Here is a 24,804-nt window from a genome sequence, read left to right as displayed (position 1 = left end):
CTGCTCATCTACACTACCAAGCATCTTACCATTAGCCCAGCGTTCTTTATTCCTGTTGGTCCTTCTGAAGTGAATCACCTCACTCTTTTCCACATTAAGTTCCATTTGTCACCTCTCAGCCCAGCTCTGCAGCTTATCTATGTCCCTCTTTAACCCACAACATCCTTCGGCACTATCCACAACTCTACGGAACTTCATGTCATCCGCAAATTTAGTAAACCTTCCTTCTAAATTCTCATCTCGGTCATTTATTAAAATGACAAACAGCAGTGGCCCTATAACAGATCCTTGCGGTACACCACTAGTAACTGAACTCCAGAATGAACATTTCCCATCAACCACCACCCTCCGTCTTCTTTCAGCTCGTCAATTTCTGATCCAGACCGCTAAATCACCCTCAATTCCATGCCTCGGAATTTTTTGTAATAGCCTACCATGGGGAAACTTTATCAAATGCTTACTGAAATCCATATACACCACATCAATTGCTTTACCATCATCCACCTGTTTGGCCACCTTCTCAAAGAACTCAATAAGGTTTGTGAGGCAAGACATACCCTTCACAAAATGTGTTGACTATCCCTAATCAACTTATTCCTATCAAGATGATTATAAATCCTATCTCTTTTAAACTTTTCCAACACTTTATCCACAACTGAAGTAAGGCTCACAGGTCCATAATTGATCTGGATATTTTGGTGAGGAAACCCAAGACTATTCTCTGACAGAACTTGAATTTGTTGGCTGTTTAATTCTCCTTATATTCCATTCCTCCATATGTCTCAATGCAAAATCATTGCTGGCTTTAAAGCAATCTGTGGTTCACTTCATTATTTTGCAATCCATCATACAACATGGCTTGCCCTATGTTGATGGAGTTAGCCATTGCTGATATTGTATAATTGTCAATAACAATACTGGGTAACACATAACTTTTGTCTTCTTCAAACTAATGATGAGGAAATAAAATGTGTTCAGGACAAGATCAAGCAGAGTTGGAAAAATTACTGCAGAAAACTGAAGAACTAGAAAAGACAAATTACAAGGATGAGAAATTAAATGAGGAAAACTGGAATCTGAAGTACTGAAAGATAGGATAAGATAATGTCTAAAAGACATCAAGATGGGAAAGTCAGAAGCACGTGCTAACAGATACATTAAAATTGGGAAGTGTAACAGTAGGCTTAGTTACAGTTATAATTATAGTTTTACAGCTCTACAAGTCCATGGTGAGACCACACTTGGAATATTGTGTCCAGTTCTTCCGCCGCCTTCGCCTCTGTGCCTACTTTCACAACCAAGACTCCCGCCCACCCTCTGACGACCCGTTCTCCCGCCTCCAACACACCCCATCCACCTGGACACCCCGTGCTGGCCTCCTACCCGCCCTCGACCTCTTTATAGCCAACTGCCGCCGTGACATCAACCGACTCAACCTGTCCACCCCTCTCACCCACTCCAACCTCTCACCCTCAGAACGTGCAGCCCTCCACTCCCTCCGCTCCAATCTCAACCTCACCATCAAACCCGCAGACAAGGGAGGCGCGGTGGTAGTTTGGCGCACTGACCTGTACACCGCTGAAGCCAAACGCCAGCTCGCGGACGCCTCCTCTTATCGCCCCCTTGACCACGACCCCACCTCCCACCACCAAACCATCATCTCCAAGACCATCCAGGACCTCATCACCTCAGGGGATCTCCCATCCACCACCTCCAACCTCATAGTCCCACAACCCCGCACCGCCCGTTTCTACCTCCTGCCCAAAATCCACAAACCTGCCTGCCCCAGCCGACCCATTGTCTCAGCCTGCTCCTGCCCCACCGAACTCATCTCCCAATACCTCGACACGGTCCTGTCCCCTTTAGTCCAAGAACTCCCCACCTACGTTCGGGACACCACCCACGCCCTCCACCTCCTCCAGGATTTTCGCTTCCCCGGTCCCCAACGCCTTATTTTCACTATGGACATCCAGTCCCTGTACACCTCCATCCCCCATCACGAAGGACTCAAAGCCCTCCGCTTCTTCCTTTCCCGCCGCACCAACCAGTACCCTTCCACTGACACCCTCCTTCGACTGACTGAACTGGTCCTCACCCTGAATAACTTCTCTTTTCAATCCTCCCACTTCCTCCAAACTAAAGGAGTTGCCATGGGCACCCGCATGGGCCCCAGCTATGTCTGCCTCTTCGTAGGATATGTGGAACAGTCCATCTTCCGCAACTACACTGGCACCACCCCCCACCTTTTCCTCCGTTACATCGATGACTGTATCGGCGCTGCCTCGTGCTCCCACGAGGAGGTTGAACAGTTCATCAACTTTACTAACACCTTCCATCCCGACCTCAAATTCACCTGGACTGGCTCAGACTCCTCCCTCCCCTTCCTAGACCTTTCCATTTCTATCTCGGGCGACCGACTCAACACAGACATCTATTATAAACCGACTGACTCCCACAGCTACCTGGACTACACCTCCTCCCACCCTGCCCCCTGTAAAAACGCCATCCCATATTCCCAATTCCTTCGTCTCCGCCGCATCTGCTCCCAGGAGGACCAATTCCAACACCGCACAGCCCAGATGGCCTCCTTCTTCAAGGACCGCAGATTCCCCCCAGACGTGATCGACGATGCCCTCCACCGCATCTCCTCCACTTCCCGCTCCTCCGCCCTTGAGCCCCGCTCCTCCAACCGCCACCAAGACAGAACCCCACTGGTTCTCACCTACCACCCCACCAACCTCCGCATACAACGTATCATCCGCCGCCATTTCCGCCACCTCCAAACGGACCCCACCACCAAGGATATATTTCCCTCCCCTCCCCTATCAGCGTTCCGCAAGGACCACTCCCTTCGTGACTCCCTCGTCAGATCCCCACCAACCCAACCTCCACCCCCGGCACCTTCCCCTGCAACCGCAGGAAATGTAAAACTTGCGCCCACACCTCCACACTCACTTCCCTCCAAGGCCCCAAGGGATCCTTCCATATCCGCCACAAGTTCACCTGTACCTCCACACACATCATCTATTGCATCCGCTGCACCCGATGTGGCCTCCTCTATATTGGTGAGACAGGCCGCTTACTTGCGGAACGCTTCAGAGAACACCTCCGGGCCGCCCGAACCAACCAACCCAATCACCCCATGGCTCAACACTTTAACTCCCCCTCCCACTCCACCGAGGACATGCAGGTCCTTGGACTCCTCCACCGGCAGAACACAACAACACGACGGCTGGAGGAGGAGCGCCTCATCTTCCGCCTGGGAATCCTCCAACCACAAGGTATGAATTCAGATTTCTCCAGTTTCCTCATTTCCCCTCCCCCCACCTTGTCTCAGTCGGTTCCCTCAACTCAGCACCGCCCTCCTAACCTGCAATCCTCTTCCTGACCTCTCCGCCCCCACCCCACTCCGGCCTATCACCCTCACCTTGACCTCCTTCCACCTATCCCACCTCCATCGCCCCTCCCCCTAGTCCCTCCTCCCTACCTTTTATCTTAGCCTGCTTGGCTCTCTCTCTCTTATTCCTGATGAAGGGCTTATGCTCGAAACGTCGAATTCTCTATTCCTGAGATGCTGCCTGGCCTGCTGTGCTTTGACCAGCAACACATTTGCAGTCCAGTTCTGGTCGCTCTACTATAGGAATGATACAGAGGCTTTGGAGAGGGTGCAAAGAAGGTTTACCAGGATGCTGCCTGGACTGAGGGCTTGCCTTAGGAAGAAAGGTTGAATAGGCTCGGACTTTTCTCTCTGGAGACAAGGAGGAAGAGAGGAGGCCTGATCAAGTTTGACAAGATAATGAGTGGAATAGATAGTGTCAATAGCCAGAGACTTTTCCCAGGGACAGGATTGACTGATACGAGAAGTCATAGTTTGAAGATATTAAGAGGAAGGTATAAAGGAGATGTCAGAGGTAGGTTCTACACGCAGAGAGTTGTGAATGCATGGAATGCCAGCTGTGGTGGTGGAAGCAGAGTCATTAGGGACATTTAAGCGACTGCTGGACATGCACATGGATAGCAGTGAGTTGAGGAGTGTGTAGGTTAAGTTATTATATTTTACATTAGGATTAAACCTTGGCACAACATCATGGGCCAAAGGGCCTGTTCTGTGCTGTACTTTTCTATGTTCTATGTTCTATAGTCAGTGAAAGACATAGAGTCATAGAGTCATACAGCATGGAAACAGACCCTTCAGTCCAACCATCCATGCTGAATATAATCCCAAACTAAACTGATCCCACCTGCCTGTTCCTGGCCCATATCCCTCCCATTCCCTGGAGCATCGGAGGCTAAGGGATGACCTTATGGAGGTTTACAAAATTATGAGAGGCATGGATAGGTTAAATAGACAAAGTCTTTTCCCTGGAGTCGGGAAGTCCAGAACTAGAGGGCATAGGTTTAGGGTGAGAGGGCAAAGATATAAAAGAGACCTCAGGGGCAACTTTTTCATGCAGAGGGTGGTACATGTATGGAATGAGCTGCCAGAGGATGTGGTGGAAGCTGGTACAATTGCAACATTTAAGAGGCATTTGGATGGGTATATAAATAGGAAGGGTTTGGAGGGATATGGGCCGGGTGCTGGCAGATGGGACAAGATTGGGTTGGGATATCTGGTCGGCATGGACGGGTTGGACCGAACGGTCTGTTTCCATGCTGTACATCTCTATGACTCTATGACTCTACGTACTTATCTAAATATCTTTTAACAATTGTAACTGTGCCCACAACCATCATTCCCTCAGGAAGTTCAATTCACATGTAAACCAGGCGCTGTGTAAAATTTTGCTGTTTGTCTTCTTTAAATCTCTTTCATCTCACATTACAAATATGCCCCCTCATCTTGAAATCCCCCATTCTATGGAAAAGACACCTACCACTAACTCTATCTATATTTCTCATAATTTTATAAACCTCCATTAGGTTGCCTCCTACCCTCTACTGGAAAAAGTCCCAGCATGTTCAGCCTTCCTTTTTAATCCAAACCTTCCAAATCCAGCAACATCCTGGTAGATCTCTTCTGAAAACTCTCCATCTTAATCATATCCTACCTATAACAGGTGTTTGAATATATATGAACAATGCGTTGTAAGTATTATTTCTAAAATGTTCACAATTCTCAAGATCGCAGCCACACATGTATACTAAGCCTTACTGTTGCTTGATTTATCTGGCAGTGAGTTGCCGCTGTGTGAACATAAAAGTGGCAATGGAGCCATTTAGCTTCATTCCTAGAAACCATACAGCGCTCTGCTTGTGCTCAGAAATGAGGAGAAAATTCAAAATAAAATGGGAACTCAGTTTTTATTTATAATCATAGACAATGACAACATTTCCAACACTGTCCAGCATGATGTTCTATGGAAGACAGCCCCAGAGTTTGGTGCACCCAAACATTTTGTGTCTAATGCAATGGCATTGCAAAAAATACTGCAGGAGTTGTCAGTGTTGGTGGTGTGCTTAACAATCAATTCCAGTTTGAAAATGCTATGAGACAGCGATATCGTCTGTCACACAATCTGTTTAATGCTGTGAGAGAGAAGGTAATGAGTATGATGTAGGAAGCATGATCAGAGAGCTGTGGCTGGATACATCAGTGCACAGAGGTCATGGCACGTGGTATATAGTTGGCACCTCACTTATAGACATAAGAAAGGAAGAACTGGAGATGTTAGTTTGTCAATGAGCAAAGATCAAAGTTGTGAAAAAGTCAAGGTTGGAAGCATTGGGATGCAGGAAGTAGACAATTTCAAGCCTTTAAAACACTAAAGTTACATCCAAGAATGACATTCAGTTTAGATTATTTATAGCACAAGGAATGACGAGTGATTTAAATAGCATCTGGAATTATCAGCATGAAGCTGAAAAATGATGTCTACTGTGGCGACTGGTGTGGAATGTTGCCTGGTATAGATGTAAGAGTTGGACTTTGATGAATAAAGATGTTCCCGAGGAAGACAGTTTTTAAATTGTTGGTTTTGGGAGAGGATGCTTAGAGTCAGGGATGGACAGAAAAAATAAATGAGTGAGTAAGAAAAAGAGTAGAACTTCACAAACCAAAATATTGTTAAGTACAGTTCGTTAGAGAGAGAAAAATAGACAAGTATGGATGTTGGAAATAAAGAATCAATCATTTGGCAAAGTAAAGAATATAAAAGGAGAGGATGAAGAAAAATTAGATGAATGGATAGTATTGAAATTGGACTAAGGGAAGAAAGCCAGAGAAGGAGATGATGCCAAAGATCCCACTAAGCTATGGTGAGAACAAACAAACCAATGAATAATTTGTAACTTTATGGCCCAATGTATCACAGGCAGCATCGCTACCCTTAAACCAGGGTACCAACCATGGTTCAATGAAGGCTATTGGAAAATGTTAGGAGAAGCAGTAGACTTATCAACATGAACTGTCAACCTGCTGAATCTATAACACATTATTACATACATTCTAAACAGCAAATATAACTTGGTATAAATGATAGATAAGCAATCACACATCAAACAGTTCGGTTTAAATCTCTGCTATCCAGTTTAAAAATGGTAGAGGACAGTTAAACAATTAACCAAAGAAACAGATTTTGTGAATGTTCCCATCTTCTATTAGCCCAGCAAGTGATTGCAAGGGACAACATTGAAGTATTTTCAACTGGGAGGCAACATACCAAACGTGAGTCCCTGTCGCCCCCACAAAACCGTCTGTCTGTACCCCTCACTATCGAGTCCCCAAGAACTATCGCTCTACCTTTCTCCACCCTACCCTTCTGAGCAACGGGGCCAGGCTCCGTGCCAGAGGCCTGAACCTCGTTGCTTGCCCCTGGTAAGTCATCCCCCCCACAAGTATCCAAAACGGTATACTTGTTCTTGAGGGGAATGACCGCAGGGGGTCCCTGCACTGGCTTCCTCCTCCCACTCCCCCTCACTGTCACCCATCTATCTTGAACTTTCGGAGTAACTACTTGCCTATAGCTCCGATCTATGACCTCCTCTGCCTCCCGAATGATCCGCAGTTCATCCAACTCCAGCTCCAGTTCCCTAACACGGGTTTGGAGGAGCTGGAGATGGGTGCACTTCTTGCAAGTGTACTCAGCAGGGACGCTGATGGCTTCCCTCACCTCATACATGTTGCAAGAGGAACATTGCCCTCTCTGCACTGCCATCCCTCTAAAAGTAAGCTTTCCTTAAAAAAAAACAAAAACCAACTAAATCTAAAGAAACAAACAAGGAAAATGCAGCACTTACCCGCTAGTCACAATTGGTCTTATTATTAGGTTAGAGGAGGTGGAAGGGTGGGAGGCACTACTCGTGTAGTGCCTCGGGTGACTCGCCTACGCGTTTAAATAAGGGGAGAGGAAAAAAAAACCTTACCCAGGTAACCTAGCGCGCCTTGCGGGTCTGCTACCGCTTTTTTAAAGGAAAACTTTAAACTTCTAACTATTAAATAAACGACCAAACTTACCCACCAGCCGTCGCGAAGTCTTCCGAGAGACTGAGTCTGACTTCAGTGGTGGGCAAAGTCTTAGAGAGAATGGTAAGGGATAAGATTTATGAACATCTGGGTAGGAATAACGTGATCAGGGATAGCCAGCATGGTTTTGTGAAGGGCAGGTCGTGCCTCACAAACCTTATTGAGTTCTTTGAGAAGGTGACCAAGGAAGTGGATGAGGGTAAAGCAGTAGATGTTGTGTATATGGATTTTAGTAAGGCGTTCGATAAGGTTCCCCATGGTAGGCTAATGCTAAAACTTCGGAGGTATGGCATTGAGGATACATTAGAGGTTTGGATTAGGAATTGGCTGGCTGGAAGGAGACAGAGGGTAGTAGTTGATGGATTATGTTCATCTTGGAGCGCAGTTACTAGCGGTGTACCACAAGGATCTGTTTTGGGACCATTGCTTTTTGTTATCTTTATAAATGATCTAGAGGAAGGACTTGAAAGCTGGGTAAGCAAGTTTGCGGATGACACGAAAGTCGGTGGAGTTGTGGATAGTGAGGAAGGAAGTGGTAGGTTACAGCGGGATATAGATAAGTTGCAGAGCTGGGCGGAAATGTGGCAAATGGAATTCAATGTAGCTAAGTGCGAAGTCGTTCACTTTGGTAGGAATAACAAGATGATGGATTACTGGGCTAATGGTAGGCTACTTGGTAGTGTGGATGAGCAGAGGGATCTTGGTGTCCATGTACACAGATCTCTGAAAGTTGCCACCCAGGTAAATAGTGCTGTGAGGAAGGCATATGGTGTACTGGGCTTTATTGGCAGAGGAATTGAGTTCCGGAGTCCTGAGGTCATGTTGCAGTTGTATAAGACTCTGGTGCGGCCTCATCTGGAGTATTGTGTGCAGTTTTGGTCGCCATACTATAGGAAGGATGTGGAAGCTATAGAACGAGTGCAGAGGAGGTTTACCAGGATGTTGCCTGGAATGGTAGGAAAATCTTATGAGGAAAGGCTGAGGCACTTGGGGCTGTTCTCATTGGAGAAGAGAAGGTTTAGGGGAGATCTGATAGAAGTATATAAGATGATTAGGGGTTTAGATAGGGTAGATACTAAGAACCTTTTACCGCTAATGGAGTCAGGTGTTACTAGGGGACATAGCTTTAAATTAAGGGGTGGTAGGTATAGGACCGATGTTAGGGGTAGATTCTTCACACAGCGGGTTGTGAGTTCATGGAATGCCCTGCCCGTATCAGTGGTGAACTCTCCTTCTTTATGGTCATTTAAGCGGGCATTGGATAGGCATTTGGAAGTTATTGGGCTAGTATAGGTTAGGTAGGATTCGGTCGGCGCAACATCGAGGGCCGAAGGGCCTGTACTGCGCTGTATCCTTCTATGTTCTATGTTCTATGTAACTGTCTTTAGCCAGAGAAGCTGAGTTATTAACCCATCCTAGCCTTCTCCTGTGATTCTAACCGTCACCGATGCCATACTTCAACCGTACTTAGCTTCACCTGAAATGAGATGAAGAAATAGCTGATCCTGTTCGTTATAGCTAAGGTTTCAGGTTCTGACAAGATTCCAGCTGTAGTGCTATAGACTTCAGAACTAGCTGTGCCTCAAGGCAAGCTGCTCCTTTGACAGCTACAACATTGGCAATTACTCAAAACTTGCCCAAGTTTTCAAAGAGCATGGCAAATACAATTTGGCCAATTACTATCCCATTAGTCAATCAGACTCAAAGTAATGGAAGGTGTTACCAACTTCCCTATGAAATGGAATTCAGCAACAACCTAAACATCAATGGTCAAAGCTTTGACTTCTGCTGAGACCACTTAGCATCCGACCTCAAACAGTCCTTCTGCTTTCACTGATGAACATTGAGGGCAGGAAGGGCATTATACCTTCGTTGGGTAGCGTCATATCTGAACCCTGCTGCCTTTGTGCTTCTACCTGAATTAAGTTCTGGTTGGGGAGGCCTGTGGTTAGTTTTCTCATCCTGCTGCTAATTGAGGAACTTATGTGTCCAATTAGTGAACATTTAAGGACTTCATCCTGCCACCCCTGCTAACCCAACTGAATGCAGGTCAACACCATGTGGGGTGAACAGCAGCTGAAACTATGCAGACTACTTGCCACCTCTGGAGGGATCCACTCTCTGTCTGACTAAAGGATTGAACATCAGGAAATGGGGGCCATTCCTCTGCCATTGCTCTGAAAACTGCTTCAACACCATTACAGTTTCCAAAAGATGCATTGGAAAGCCACTGCCTCAGATCTCTTTCCAAGTTGAAGACTGACTTAAGAAGTTAAATCCACTCCTTCATTATCACTAGGTCAAAATCTTACAAGTTCCCCCAACACAGCCCTTTGGGTGTACCTACACCGCATGGACTGCAACAGTTCACTGTCAGTTCTCACCGGCAATTAATGTTAGCCAAAAATGTTTTTACCAGTGCTGCCAAACAGAATTATTTTTCTAAAAAATACCAAAAAAAATGATAATTCATCATAATAATGCACAAAAAGGGTTTAAATTTTAGGAAGGTCTAAGGATTTATTTAATTATATGGATTGCTACTTTGTTGAGGTGGGATTTGAGAAGAGTATATCAGTATGACTAGAGAACTGACATTCTACAATTTGAAATAAGAATTTCAATCCAAAATGTTTCAGAAATATAGTGGCAATTAAGACAACATATATCACCATTTAATTTTCATTCACTGAAATTAATAATTTTAACTTACTGATTAAGTAGGGCACTTTTATACCTTCCTTTAATTATGTGCTCACTTTGCAAAAAATGGCTCCTGCAAAACCTGAATGACTGGTTTCATTGGCTTGTCATACATCCAACAGAAAGGTTATTCATTCTAATTTTCTTCAACCTGATTCATATCAATTTTATGTGGTATATATAAAATAATGTCTTATTTTTTACGGTAACTTTGAAAGTAGTGAGTTTGCACATTGGCACATATTTTCTGAAAGGAATTTTGAAATGGTGTGGCCTGGAAGTTCTTTGATACATTACCCATTATTCTCTTGCAAAACAGAATCATAAGTATCAATATGACAAGAAAAGGATCTATGCTCATTACATAATGGATGTGGACAATCCGCTATATCCGTAAAAGTATTCAAAATCGTGTTTAAGGTGGGCTCAGCGAAGTATATATGATCTACTCGATGTTTTGTTTAAAAGGGGAGTTTGAAGCCAACATGATAAAAGATAGTTTTTTTTAAGTCTACGCACCTGAATGTGAAGCTGAAGGTGCAGTAGTATTCCTTACATTTCTACTTCGGTATCAAAGGCAAATGTTGCCACCAATTAAAGCATATACCCTTTTTGTTTGCCTTTTCTCCTCCAGTCACCTTTTTTTACTCCTGATGGCCAGGCCTTTTGATTCCATGATTATACTTCTGATTTTCCCCTGCATTACTTGCTTTCAAGCTCTGTCACCTGATTTCAATCCCCTTCATCCTGATCAAAACACCTCTCTTCCAGGATTTACCTGGGGACAGTTGATGGGCTCTCAGCAATCTAAAGCTGTAATCTTCTTCATCAGTAAACAGCCTGAATTGACCAAACTAATGTTTGCAACTTTGTTGAATGGGCCTCAGGCCTAACTGTTACAAAGAACCATAGACCATGACTAGATTAGATTCCCCTACAGTGTGGAAACAGGCCCTTCAGCCCAACAAGTCCACACTGACTCTCTGAAGAGTAATCCACCCAGAACCATTTCCCTCTGACTAATGCACCTAACACTATGGGCAATTTAGCATAGCCAATTCACCTGACCTGCACACCTTTAGACTGTGGGAGGAAACCACAGCACCCAGAGGAAACACATGCAGACACGGGGAGAATGTCCAAAATCCACACAGACAGTCACCCGAGGCTGGGATCAAACCTGGGTCTCTGGTGCTGTGAGGCAGCAGTGCTAACCACTGAGCCACCGTGCTGCCCTGGAGCAGGAGTTGGCCATTTGACTCCTAGCGTCTGCTTCACCATTTATTATGATCCCAGCTACTAATCAAGCTCAATACCCTATTCCCTCTATATCCGTTATTTCCTTTAGCCACAAAAATTATAGCTACGTTCTTCATTCAGTGCAGGGATTAGCATGGCGATGTAGACCAATTTCTCATGCATCATCTTTAATTGTCAATTAGTAGGTACAAAATGTGTCTTTTTGAGATTTCAATGTATTATCAACTCACTTAAATGTGCAGAGAAACAGTCATTGTGTACTTATTTCCTTCAATTTTTATAATGAAGCTTTTTTTAATGCCACCTTGGGAACAGAAATGCAACCTTAACCTCTAAAGAATCAAACAAGTATGTCGCATGTCTATTTCTAGAAAGATGACAAACATTAAATACTCTAGCTGGAAAAATAAACAAAAACACTGTTACACAAAAGATCAATTTTTTTTTCTTTGTGTTTTGTGTAATAAAATTAAGATGTGCTGATATTTAACAAAGGAAGTTAATGTACGCTTTTTAGCTGCAGCCTATGCCATGTCTTGCCCAAGAGACCGTGCATGGCTTTTTCTCACAGTCATCTGCAATCAGCAGTGGGAGTATCATGTGGCTCCACAATTGTCCAGGCTGTGAACCATGTGTTGCCAAAGGTTGTTTGGCCTTTGATTCTGTCTCTTGTGTGTCAGGCACGGTTCACAGAATGCTAGTTCAGCTCATTCATCTTCTGGCAGCAAATGCCTCTTCCATTTCTATCTCCATCAATCCTTTTTCAATCATGGCTAAAATTGTTTGTGGAAAATTGATAAACTGTGAAGGTGTGCTCAGATATCATTTTTCTTCCCGGCAGCCATTTTTCTGTTTATGAAGTAACTAGGAAGGAAAGGCGAAAGAAGATTTCTAAGAGCCGTACATCATAATAGGAATACTGTTTTTTTTATTGCACTGTATTGTCTTAAAGCTGGATGTTTACATGAACATTTTATGCAATTCTGCTTAAACTAGCCTGTCTTAAGGACTTACAATGGAATGTATGGCCCATGAGGTAAGAATAACGAGCATTATATGTGATATTCTTTTCTATAGTTTCCAGCTTTTCTTACAAAAACTTCAACAATTTAACTTTATATGGCAATATTAGCACTGGGCATGAATTGAGATATTCAAGGTAATATGATTCATACTGAGCATCAGAAAATAGATTTTCCAGCCAGGCATTCATCCACTCAGTCAAACATCTGGTGGTCTGCACAGTGACCCGCTCAACTGTTATTACATTAACCCTAGATGTGTTCCTTGGGTCAACTTTAATAGCATAACTCGTGCAAGCTATTGGTACATCTGTGACGAGATCTGAGACTTTTCAATGTTAAACATACTAATAAATACAAGTCATTAATGCTGTAAATATCTGTAATTACAGTAGTTGCTCAGTGGTAGACAAGAAAAGATATATAATTTTTATTCAAGATCTTCACGACACTGGTATTTTATTGCCCATTCCTAATTACCCTTAGATATGATGTAATGTTGCTAAAGTCTTCTTGAGTCACAATTATCTAACATAATAGCTCCTTCAGAGCATGTTAAAATTCAATCATGCGGTGTTAGACTGGAATCACTTGTTGGCTAGATCAGATCTTTTCCTGAAGGCTGTTAGTGAATCATCTGGGTTTTAAAAGTTTCAGTCATCTTTGACTCATTATTAGTACCAAGCAACTTAAACAGCTAAACTTAGTGACCTGCAGTTTGGCAAGACAGCAAAGTTCTTAAGCAAAAAAAAAACAAAGGGGGCATATATGAAGCATAGGAGAAGCCTTTTTCACAGATAGCATTATGGAAATTCTCCTGCCAAAATTAAAGACAAAATTGGAGGGATTTCTTCCAAAGAAAAAGATACTAAAATGAGAAATCATTGAGAATGGAAGATGATGGCAGGAGATAAAAACTGTTTCTTCTTATTGGGATGAAGCAGAAATGGAAAGTAAGGAATCTGCAATACTGTGGAACAAAGAAGATGGCATTCCATTCTAACCTGCATGACTTTCCAGAAGGAATATGAAACAGAAAGGATAGATTGTTTACAATGAGGCAAAAAAAATCTTAGTAAAATGTCACTTACATAGAATCCATAGAGTCATAGAGTCCTACAGCACATAGACAAGCCCCTTGGCCCAAACTGGTTCCATGCTGATTAAAGTGTCCATCCACGCTAACCCCATTTCCCTGCACTTGGCCTATATCCTTCTAAACCTTTCTTATTCATGTATTTGTCCAAATGTCTTTTAAATGTTGTTAATGTACTTGCCTCAACCGCTTCCGCTGGCAGCTCATTCTATCTACATACCTGTGTGAAAGAAATTGCCCCTCAGATTCCCATTCATTCCTTCCTCTCTAACCTTCAACTAATACTGTCTCGTCCTCAACCAACCCTGAAAAAAAGACTGAGTGCATTCACCCTATCCATGCCTCTTATACATTTCTATAACATCCACCCTCAGTCTCCCCTACCTTAAAGAAAAAAGTCCTAGCTTGTCCAACCTCTCCTATAACTTAGTCCCTTGATTTCTTGTAAATTCCTTCTGCACTCTTTCCAGTTTAATAATATCCTCCCCATAGCAAGGTGACAAAACCTGAACACAATACTTTAAGTGCAGCCTCACCAATGTCCTGTACAACTGTAACATAACTTTCCAAATTTTATGCTCAGTACCCTGACTGATGAAAGTCATTGTTCCAAAAGCCTTCTTCACTGCCTTATCTACCTGTGAATCCACTTTCAGAGTACCCGTGCACCTGAACTCCACTGTTCCACGACATTCCTTAAGACCCGATCATTCACCATGAAACTCCTACCTTAAACTGACTTTCCAAAATGCAAGACCCCATACTTATCTATTAAATGTTATTTGCCATTTCTCGACCCACTTTTCCAGCTGATCACAATCCTACTGCAATTTTTGATGACATTCTTTACTGTCCACAATACTACCTATTTTAATATCATCTGCAAACTTACTAATATTACCTTGGACATTCTCATCCAAATTATTGATATAACAAACAGCAACGGGCCCAGCACCCGATCCCTGAGGCACTCTAGTAGTCACAGGCCTCCAGTCCGACAAGCATCCTTCCACTATTACCCTCTGCTTCCTACCATCAATTGTGTATCCAATTTGCCAGCATCCCCTGAATTCCATGCAATCTAACCTTCCAGAACAGGCTACTGTGTGGAACCCTATCAATGGTCTTGCTGAAATCCATATAGTTTACACCTACTGCCATGCCCTCATCAACGTTCCTAGTCACTTTATCAAAGAACTCAAACAAAGTCGAGGTATGATTTCCCACGGGCAAAGCCGTGATGACTCTTCCTAAACAAACCTTGTCTTTCCAAATGCAAGTGTATCTTATCTGTCAGAATCTTCTCAAGTAATTTGCCTACCATAGATGTTAGGCTTGCTGGTCTATAGTTCCCAGGCTTTTCTTTGCAGCCCTTCTTGAATAAGGGCACAACGTTCGCTACCCTCCAGTCTTCTGGGACCTCACCCATGGCTAACGATGATGCAAAAATATCAGCCAGGACCCCTGCAATGTTTTTTCTAGCCTCTTGCAGTGTTCTTGGATATATCAGGATATAGGTCAGGATCAGAAGATTTATCCACCTTCATACATTCTAATATATCCAACACCTCCTTTACTATCATATGGATTGTCGCCAAGACATCATCACTAACTTCCCCAAGATCCCAAATCTTCATTTATTTCTCCATGGTAAACACAGAGAAATATTCCTTGAGCACCTTGCCCATCTCAAGCAGTTGTACAAATACATGTCCATTTTGGTCATTGAAGGGCTCTATTCTCTCTCTAATTTCTTTTCCTTTAGTATGTTTAAACAAACTCTTTGGATTCATTCTAATCTTCTCAGCTAAGGCCCCCTCATTCACTGTTTTCATCCTTCTGATTTACTTCTTCAGTACACTTTTATATCACCTCTATATTTCCAAGGATTCCCTTGATCCCAGCTACCTGTACCTGAGCCATACCTCCTTATTTGTTTTCTGGTCAAAGTCTGAATATCTCTTGTCATCCAGGGTTTCTTATTCCAGTCAACCTTGCCGTTCATTCTATCAGGAACATACAGACTTTGAACTCCAGCTATCTCAATTTTACAGGCCTCTCACTTACCCGACTTCCTCTTGCCTACAAACAAATTACTCCAATCAACCCCTGCACACTCCTTTATAATTCCATCAAAATTCGCCTTGCCCCAATTTAGAATTAGAACCTGAGGACCAGTTTTGTCCCTCTCCATAACTATTTTAAAATTAGTAGAACTATGGTCACTGGTCCCAAAGTGCTCTCCCACTGTCACCTCAGTCACCTGTCTTGCCCTATTTCCCAAGAGTAGGTCAAGTTTTGCCCCTTCCCGAGCAGCACTCTCTATTTATTGCTTGAGGGAACTTTCCTGAATGCACTTAACAAATTCCACCCCATTTAAACCATTATTGCTATGGCAGCCCCAGCGCATGTTAGGAAAATTAAAATCCCCTACTGTGACAACCCATTGCTCCTGCAAGTCTCCTAGTCTCCTTGCATATTTGTTTCTCCAATTCACATTTTGTGTGGAGATTGTAGGGCCAATGTATAACAAACAGGTATCAAACTGCTATTAATAACAGATGGCCAAATTTTTAATTCAATCATTTATTAAAATCTTTTTGTTTAGGTCAAAGGATAAAGTTGCTGGTAGCTACTAACAGACATGATACATTGAAAAATTAACATCTTGAGCTGTCCACTTTTTCAATAGCATCTACAGGATATGACTGAAACAGAGGTCAAGGAAAAAAGCAATCAAGTCCCTGCCACAGGCTTGCTTGAAAGCTTGGTCTCCATTCTGAAAGAAGATTGTATGAAGACCGTGTTGTAGGAGATGAGACAAAAAACAAGAGTGAAGGTCTAGCTTGATGTCACCCTCAGTGCTAATATGTGAAGAAGGATTCAACACAATGGAGCACTATTTGAAGTGAGTGGTGGTGACAGAACATTAGTATACACTCTTTAACGAAAATGTGTTTCTTTTTTTAATGAGACAATACATCCAATGTGGATGCTTCAGTCTTCAGTCTTTGAAAAGAATAATCAAAATTTATTTTCAAACCTTTCTGATACCATTCTCAGGATCTGTCTAACATAATTTATTTTATCCATCCACCCTCTGATCAGTTGAATTTAGATTTTTGTCTGAGCACTACGTGATATTCTGGAATGCATATTCGTGATACAGTTCTGTCTCTTGAAGACAGATGACGTTTGTACACATTTTTGTATGTTGTCTTACCAAAGTGCAGGTTTATCTCGGACAACATTGGTTCTAGTTATTACCACAGCAAATAACATTAAAAACAACACATTGGGTCACTAGGCAAAGACATACTGCTCAAATTAAGAAAGAGCTTTAAATACAAGCTGAAAACAATTTGATATGATGTCAATTTTTCTGCAGTATCAGTTGTGATGTCAATTCACATTTGAACTTACAGTGTCCTGAATGCTCTGCTTAAAAAAGAATTATTTTAAGACTGCACGCAAAATATAATATGGCCTACAGATGCCAATAGAATGATTTTTTTTCATTCTTGTTATAGTTTTATCCTGAATGGCATTTCGTCCTTAATGTGTAAATGATCTACATTTACCTGTGAGGGCAAACAAAACCTCTGTTTAAATCCTATTTAAAAAACAGGATCCCTGACACTTGAAGCAAATGTTGTTGAGACATTTTTTCAGGGCACATGGATCTAAGCCCAAGGATACAACAGATAAGCAAGAGAGCCTCTTCAGAAATTCAAGTACTGCGTATTTTGGAAAAGGTATGATTCTTGCTTACACCCTAGATTGTTGTCCCCTACATTAGGAATGCATGAATTTAGTATAAAGACAATTGGAATTTCAGGCTTGCATTTGTTTTTTACTATTCAGCAGCTTAGGGAAGGATCAGAGTTCATCAATAACATTAAGGCTAAACCATGGATACAAGCTGTGATGAATGATCACATCCAAACATTAACTTGTCTTTTTCTCTTTTAGATGCCGATCAAATTGCTATGCAGTTCACTTTCCGTTTATAAAGCCTTAAAACATATTAACCTAAAGATTACATTTTTGTGATAATAGTGGACAAATGATTAAATCAGATAGAGTTGCAGTAAAATATTGAAAAATGAATGTCATATGAATGCATTAAGCTATTATCACCAACAATGATTTCCAGCCTGTATTAGTCTTTTGACCCTGTCAAAAGGGTTTATTTTCTTGTGCTGGAAATAAAAACTATTATGCAGTGAATCATTAAATTGCATGAAAATGTAAGGACCAATTCCCTGATCAGGCACTTGCAGTGAGAAAGGGCAGACTAAGAGCACTAATTGCAAAATTTGGAGCTAATATTACCTGACTTACCATCCATTTAAATGAAATAAAAACAGAAGGTTGGATTTTCCTGCTGGCTTTGTGACCCTGACGTCAGGACTAAATTGGAATCCCAAGTCTGTATTGCCAGCAGTGAGATCAGCTCAGTAATCTTTTGGGGAGGGTGTGGGGATATGGATGTTTTTGCTGTGCTATTAAAGCGAGAAGACAGACTTCTGATGGCACCAACTTAGTCTGAAACCTGATAATTCTGATGTATCATTAACCCCACAATGCAGACAACTTGTACAGCAGTGAAGAAATAAACCAGATTGAGATTAGAAGTCCATTGGATGGGGAGGAATCACTTCATTGATTTCACTTTACTAAAATTCAGGTCTCTCATCCTTCCAGCCTCATCAAATGGCGAGGTAGACTCTGGTATTGTGTTGGTGGCTCCATATGTAATAGTAGTGGAAGTAGGTACATTCCACGCTGGTGTTAAGCTGTTAGTAAGACCACAACAGTCATTCAAGCCTTATCCCTGGTGTTGAAAATTCGCTGAATGACTGTCCAAATGCTATATTTTCACAAGACACCCTGGTTCCAAGCCCACAACTTCAGGGCTGGGAAATTCATCCCGTAGGGGCAACCCTAATCGCATCCAACCCACGGAATTGTAGGTCAGTAGGTGCTTGAACATCTGCAGATAATTTGCCACATCATTTAAAATGCATTCACATCTACTGCCACTTTTACCACATCTTCCTTTTAGTCATCTGACGTTGTCAGTCCTGTCAGGCTGAAAGTTAATCTAATGATCAGCCAAAGAGCAAGTGCCAAAGGTGGAATATCTTTGTGAAAACCAGTATCTGTTCGGACCACCAATCCAAGTATATGAACTTTTATATCGTGCAAATAGCTAACCATGTTGCAGAAATGAATGGTAAGACTTTGCTTTTGTAATGACATGGTAAAATAGCGACATTTAACTACAAAATTTTTCAATGTTTGCTACTTGAGATTCTGCCTTAGATAAGTGGCAGAACACTGTTTGAGTGTTTTAGAGCACCACTCACAACAGGTCAAGACTTATCCAGCAATCAGTTTGTCAGTGCCAGAGGGAATTAGAGAATGCTATTAGCCAGCTCAATGCAGTTGGGACAAAATATAGCCCTGAGGTACAAGAGTTCTACTCAGAGTGGACATGGAGCAGAGCTTGGGCCAGGGACTAGCTGGTGGATTGCAGTTTTGTGAAACCCAGTTGGGATGCAGTTTCAGTAAACATATTAAGTAGTTGGAGAGTTGCACAGAGAATGGCTGATGAGTAAGGGACCATGTCTGTGTTGAGATATTGGAGTATAACTTTGTCAAAACAATGTGACCCAGTTTCAAACATATGTTAGTTCAATTGGAGAAGAAGACCAAGAAGGTTGTGACTGAGACCTCAGGGTAATTCAAGGGCAGCAACAGCACAGTAGAGCTGGATGTTCGATAAAATGCTGAAATTGCAGAGCTAATTAGGCACTGGTGAGCAGCCTCAGAAAAGCTGATGAATGTGGTCTTGCAAAAAGAGATTGAATGACAAGAACATACAAATTCCATTGTGGCTGTAATGAGTTGGAATGGTTTTCCGGGGAATACCAAAGCTAGATTTTTGAAATTGAAAAGTTGAAATCCCTTACGAAGGAGCAATGTATTAAGCAGAAATAAAAACAGAAAGTGCAGCAGCAATAGAACAACAGGTCTGGCAGCATCAATGGAGAGATCAAAAGTTAACATTTCGACTCCAGTATGATTGTTCTTTAGATGTCCTAATGGAATTTGGCAACCTATAGGGTTACGAACATCTGGGTGGGTTGCTGAGAAACCAATGGATCTGGCTTGACTACGTCAGCCACTCAATGTCTTCTAAGGGATGTTTTATCCCAATTTGTGTGTTAACTTGCCTTTGTAAATAATCCCTAGGTAGCTGGCCATTTAAACAAAGGAGCTTTGCAGTTTGTGAGATATAGGCATTATGATAGCTCTTAGGATTTATAGCACAGATTTTGAAGATGAGACATTGATGATCACAGATGACTTGAACATTTAGCAATGAAACTGTTTTCTGTTAAAGAAGACAGCTGTATTATGATAGTCTGCTGGGTCCTTCACCATAGTTTAGTTTGTTGCACAGGCTTGACTTGTCACGTGGAAATGAGATGAAGTAGTGTGATTGGGCACAAATTCCATTGGTAACAGCCTTGATACATTTGTAGATCAAATGTTGTGAAATCACACGCCCATTTCCATTCAGCCCTTGGAAACAAACAGTTCTATGACAGTTTAGCATCAACAAAGTAGGATAGTCACTGACTCTGGCATGGTGGCATAGTAGTTAGCACTGCTGTCTCACAGCGCCAGAGACCCAGGTTCAGTTCCTGCCTCAGGTGACTGACTGTGTGGAGTTTGCATGTTCTCCCCGTGTCTGTGTGGGTTTCTTCCGGGTGCTCCCGTTTCCTCCCACAGTCCAAAGATGTGCAGGTCAGGTGAATTGGCCATGGTAAATTGCCCGTAGTGTTAGATAAGGGGCAAATGTAGGGGTATGGGTGGGTTTCGCTTCGGTGGGTCGGTGTGGACTTGTTGGGCCGAAGGGCCTGTTTCCACACTGTGAGTAATCTAATCTAATCCTTCATATTGCAAGTCCCACTCAGCAGTTGCTCTATGACAGTGTCTTGAGACATAAACAGTTTGAGGTAGATCACCTTACATTCTTTTAAACTACAATGAGTACAGTTCCAAACTACTCAGCCTCTCCTCATAAGACAGACCCTCCAAATGCAGAATCAATCTAGTGAACCTTCCTTGGATTGATTTCAATGGCATCTTTCCATACATATAGGGAGCAAAATTTTTCACAATATTCCTGGTGTTGTCTAATTAGTGTCTTGTATAGTTTTAGCAAGATTCTTTACTTTTATACTCCCTTCTGTTTGGAATAAAGGCCAGAATTCCATTGACTTCCAAATTACCTGCTGAACCTGTGTGCTCACTTTTTGTAATTTATAGACTCCCAAGGATTTATGGACACTGAGGACTCTCAAAATCCTCTCTGATAATGATTTTTGTCATCTTTCTCTATTTAAAAATATTTCAGCACTGCTATTCTTCTCACTAAAGCGTTTAATCCCATATTTTTCCACATTACTTTCAATTTGGCAAATTGTTGCCCACTCAACTAAACTATCTGTTTCTCTCTGCAGATTCTTTGTGACATCCTCACCACTTGCCTTCCCATCTTTGTTATGTCATCCACAAACTTGCTACAGTACATATATTATCCTCATCCAACATCTTATATATATATCATCAATAATTGAACTCTAGCATTGATCCCTGTGGAACGCCACTTGTTATAGGTTGACACCCTGAAAGTATCTCCTTATCCCAACTCTCTGTCTTCTATTAGATAGCCAAATCTCTATTTATGGTAATTATTTACCAAATCAGCATGTCGTCTTATCTTATTAACTAGTCTAAGCACCTTATTAAATGCCTTCTGGAAATTTAAAGGTATTATATCCAATGTTTTTCCATTATCTTTGACAAGCAGCAGCGGAAGCCTAGTTTGTAGGTAAGCTTGAGTCAAGAAATGTGTTCAAATGGAGCTTTAGCTGGCAAGACGTAGCTGATTGATCTGCAAACTAGTGACCAGTTATCAATGACAAAGGCCTTCCACCTGTCATAAGCACACAAGAACTAAAAGCAGGAGCGGTCCATCTGGCCCTTTGAGCCCACTACACCATTCAATAAAATCATCGCTGATCTTTTCTTGGCCTCAGCTCCACTTACTCGCCCTCTCACTGTAACTCTTAATTCCTTTATTGTTCGAAAAATATCTATCTTAGTTTTAAAAACATTTACTGAAATAGGGTCAATGACTTCATTGGGCAGGGAATTCCATAGATTCACAGCCCTCTGCGTGAAGACATTCCACCTCAATTCAGTCCTAAATCTGCTCCCTCTAATTCTGAGGCTATGCCCTCTTGTTCTATTTTCACCGGTCAGTGAAAACATCCTCTTTACATCTACCTTATCTATTCCCTTCATAACTTTATATGTTTTTGTAAGAACCCACCCCCCCCATATTTAGAAATTCCAATGAATATAATCCCAGTCTACTCAGTCTGTCCTCATAAGTCAACTCCCACCCTCCAACTCTGGGAATGAAGGACAAAATTCCATTTGCCTTCCTAATTACCTGTTGCACCTGCAGACCAACCTTCTGTGATTCATGAAAAAGGACACCCAGGTCCCTCTGCATAGCAGCATGCTGCAATGGCCGCACGGTTGCCTGCCAGGTAGTTGATCAGCTTATGAACATAGAATCCATCACATATGGAGGAGAAGAAAGTGAGGACTGCAGGCACGAGAGATCATAGTTAAGAGTGTGGTGCTGGAAAAGCACAGTAGGGTAGGCAGCATCCAAGGAGCAGGAGAATCAATGTTTTGGGCATAAGCCTGATATGCCGGAAACATTGATTCTCCTGCTCCCCAGATGCTGCCTGACCTGCTGTGCTTTTCCAGCACCACACTCTCAACTCTGGAGAAGAAGAGGCTATTTTGCTTTGCTGAAGAGGCTCAAGTCAGTTCGTTTCCTGATCAAATTGCTGCACACTATGGCTTTTCATTGCTAAGTGAGAGATCAATATAAGTATGACCCAGTCACCTGATGGCCCCTGCAATCAAGTAAAGAAAGGAGACTATAATGCATATTTGATCAAATATGGATCATCTCAGCAATCCCTATGGAAAGGAACCACTGGAAAGCCTTCACAACCTTTCCCTCCTTCCATAATACCCACACTTTTCCAGTTTCTATCTGTCTACTTGTAGAGGGGGAGTCTGTAACAAAGATAAAGCTCTAACTCGTAGAATTATGTAAAAGGTAAAAGTACCCTTCCACCAGCACTCTCATTTGTTTGGCTGAACTGGTCCTAACCCTTAACAATTTCTCCTTCGAATCCTCCCACTTCCTCCAGACCAAAGGGGTAGCCATGGGCATCCTTATGGGCCCCAGCTATGCCTGTCTCTTTGTTGGCAATGTAGAACAGTTGATCTTCCGTAAATACACCGGCACCACTCCCCACCTCTTCCTCCACTACATTGATGACTGCATTGGCGCCACCTCGTGCTCCTGTGAGGAGGTTGAGCAATTCATCAACTTCACCAACACATTCCACCCTGACCTTACATTTACCTGGACCATCTCTGACACCTCCCTCCCCTTCCTGGACCTCTCCATCTCCATTAATGATGACCAACTTGACACTGACATTTTTTACAAACCCACCGACTCCCACGGCTACCTGCATTACACTGCTTCCCACTCTACCTCTTGCAAAAATGCCATCCCGTATTCCCAATTCCTTCGCCTCCGCCGTATCTGCTCCCAGGAGAACCACAGAACACACCAGATGGCCTCCTTCTTTAGAGACCGCAATTTCCCTTCCCACATGGTTAAAGATGCCCTCCAACACATCTTGTCCACATCCCACACCTCCGCCATCAGACCCCACTCCTCCAACTGTAACACGGACAGAGCGCCCCTGATGCTCATCTTCCACCCTACCAACCTTCGCATAAACTAAATCATCCGCCGACATTTCCGCCAACTCCAAACGGACCCCACCACCAGGGATTTATTTCCCTCTCCACCCCTTTCTGCCTCCCACAAAGACCATTCCCTCCGTGACTACCTGGTCATGGCCATGCCCCCCTACAACCCACCCTCCCATCCTGGCACCTTCCCCTGTCACCGCAGGAATTGCAAAACCTGCGCCCACATCTCCTCCCTCCATCCAAGGCCCTAAAGTAGCCTTCCATATCCATCAAGGTTTTACCTGCACATCCACCAATATCATTTATTGTATCCTTTGCTCCCGATGCGGTCTCGTCTACATTGGGGAGACTGGACGCCTCCTAGCAGAGCGCTTTAGGGAACATCTCTGGGTCACTCACACCAATCAACCACAGCTCCCTGTGGGCCAACATTTCAACTCCCCCTCCCACTCTGCCGAGAATATGGAGGTCCTTGGCCTCCTTCACTGACGTTCCCTCATCACCAGACGCCACCTCGGAACACTTCAACCCCAGGGCATCAATGTGGACTTCACCAGTTTCCTCATTTCCCCTTCCCCCACCTCATCCCATTTCTAAGGTTCCAGCTCAGCACTGTCCCCATGACTTGTCCTACCTGTCTATCTTCTTTTCCACCTATCCACTCCACCCTCCCCCCCGACCTATCACCTCCATCCCCTCCCCCACTCACCAATTGTACTCTATGCTACTTTCTCCCCACCCCCACCCTCCTCTCACTTATCTCTCCACCCTTCAGGCTCTCTGCCTTTATTCCTGATGAAGGGCTTTTGTCCAAAATGTCAATTTTACTCGGATGCTGCCTGAAGTGCTGCGCTCTTCCAGCACCACTAATCCAGTATAGTAGAATTATGTGTCAATGGTACATAATTGTTTATCTGGAGTTAAAATTTAATTATTTGTAGTGAATAGCTTTTCTTGTTAATTAGGGGGCAGACTATGCGCAATTCATCCACACTCCACGAGGGATGTCAGGGAGGTGAGCTAAAGCAGCTGGAAGTGGCACTTCTACCCCTGAGTGGGAGGAAGTCCAATGCTTGGGAATTGCATTGCCAGCAGTCCAGCAGCACCACAGCTCAGGAGATAGTGTTGTCACATTTTCAGGAAAGAACATGAAGAAATGAATGGCAGTTTCAGAGATATAAGTTCCAAATTTTCAGAGTGGGGAGGGATCCTCGACTTCAGAGAAGTAGTGGAGAAGAAATGGTGCTGGAAAGATGTGTGGATTCCACCAGATCTGCTGAGTATCTCCAGCAATATCTTTGTTTGTTAATGAATCACAATATCCTGCCAAACAAAAGAACCAACAAATCAAAACCTTTTCCTTT

This window comes from Hemiscyllium ocellatum, chromosome 7, assembly GCF_020745735.1.
Source record: "Hemiscyllium ocellatum isolate sHemOce1 chromosome 7, sHemOce1.pat.X.cur, whole genome shotgun sequence".
Classification (NCBI taxonomy): Eukaryota; Metazoa; Chordata; class Chondrichthyes; order Orectolobiformes; family Hemiscylliidae; genus Hemiscyllium; species Hemiscyllium ocellatum.
This window is presented reverse-complemented; position numbering follows the sequence as displayed.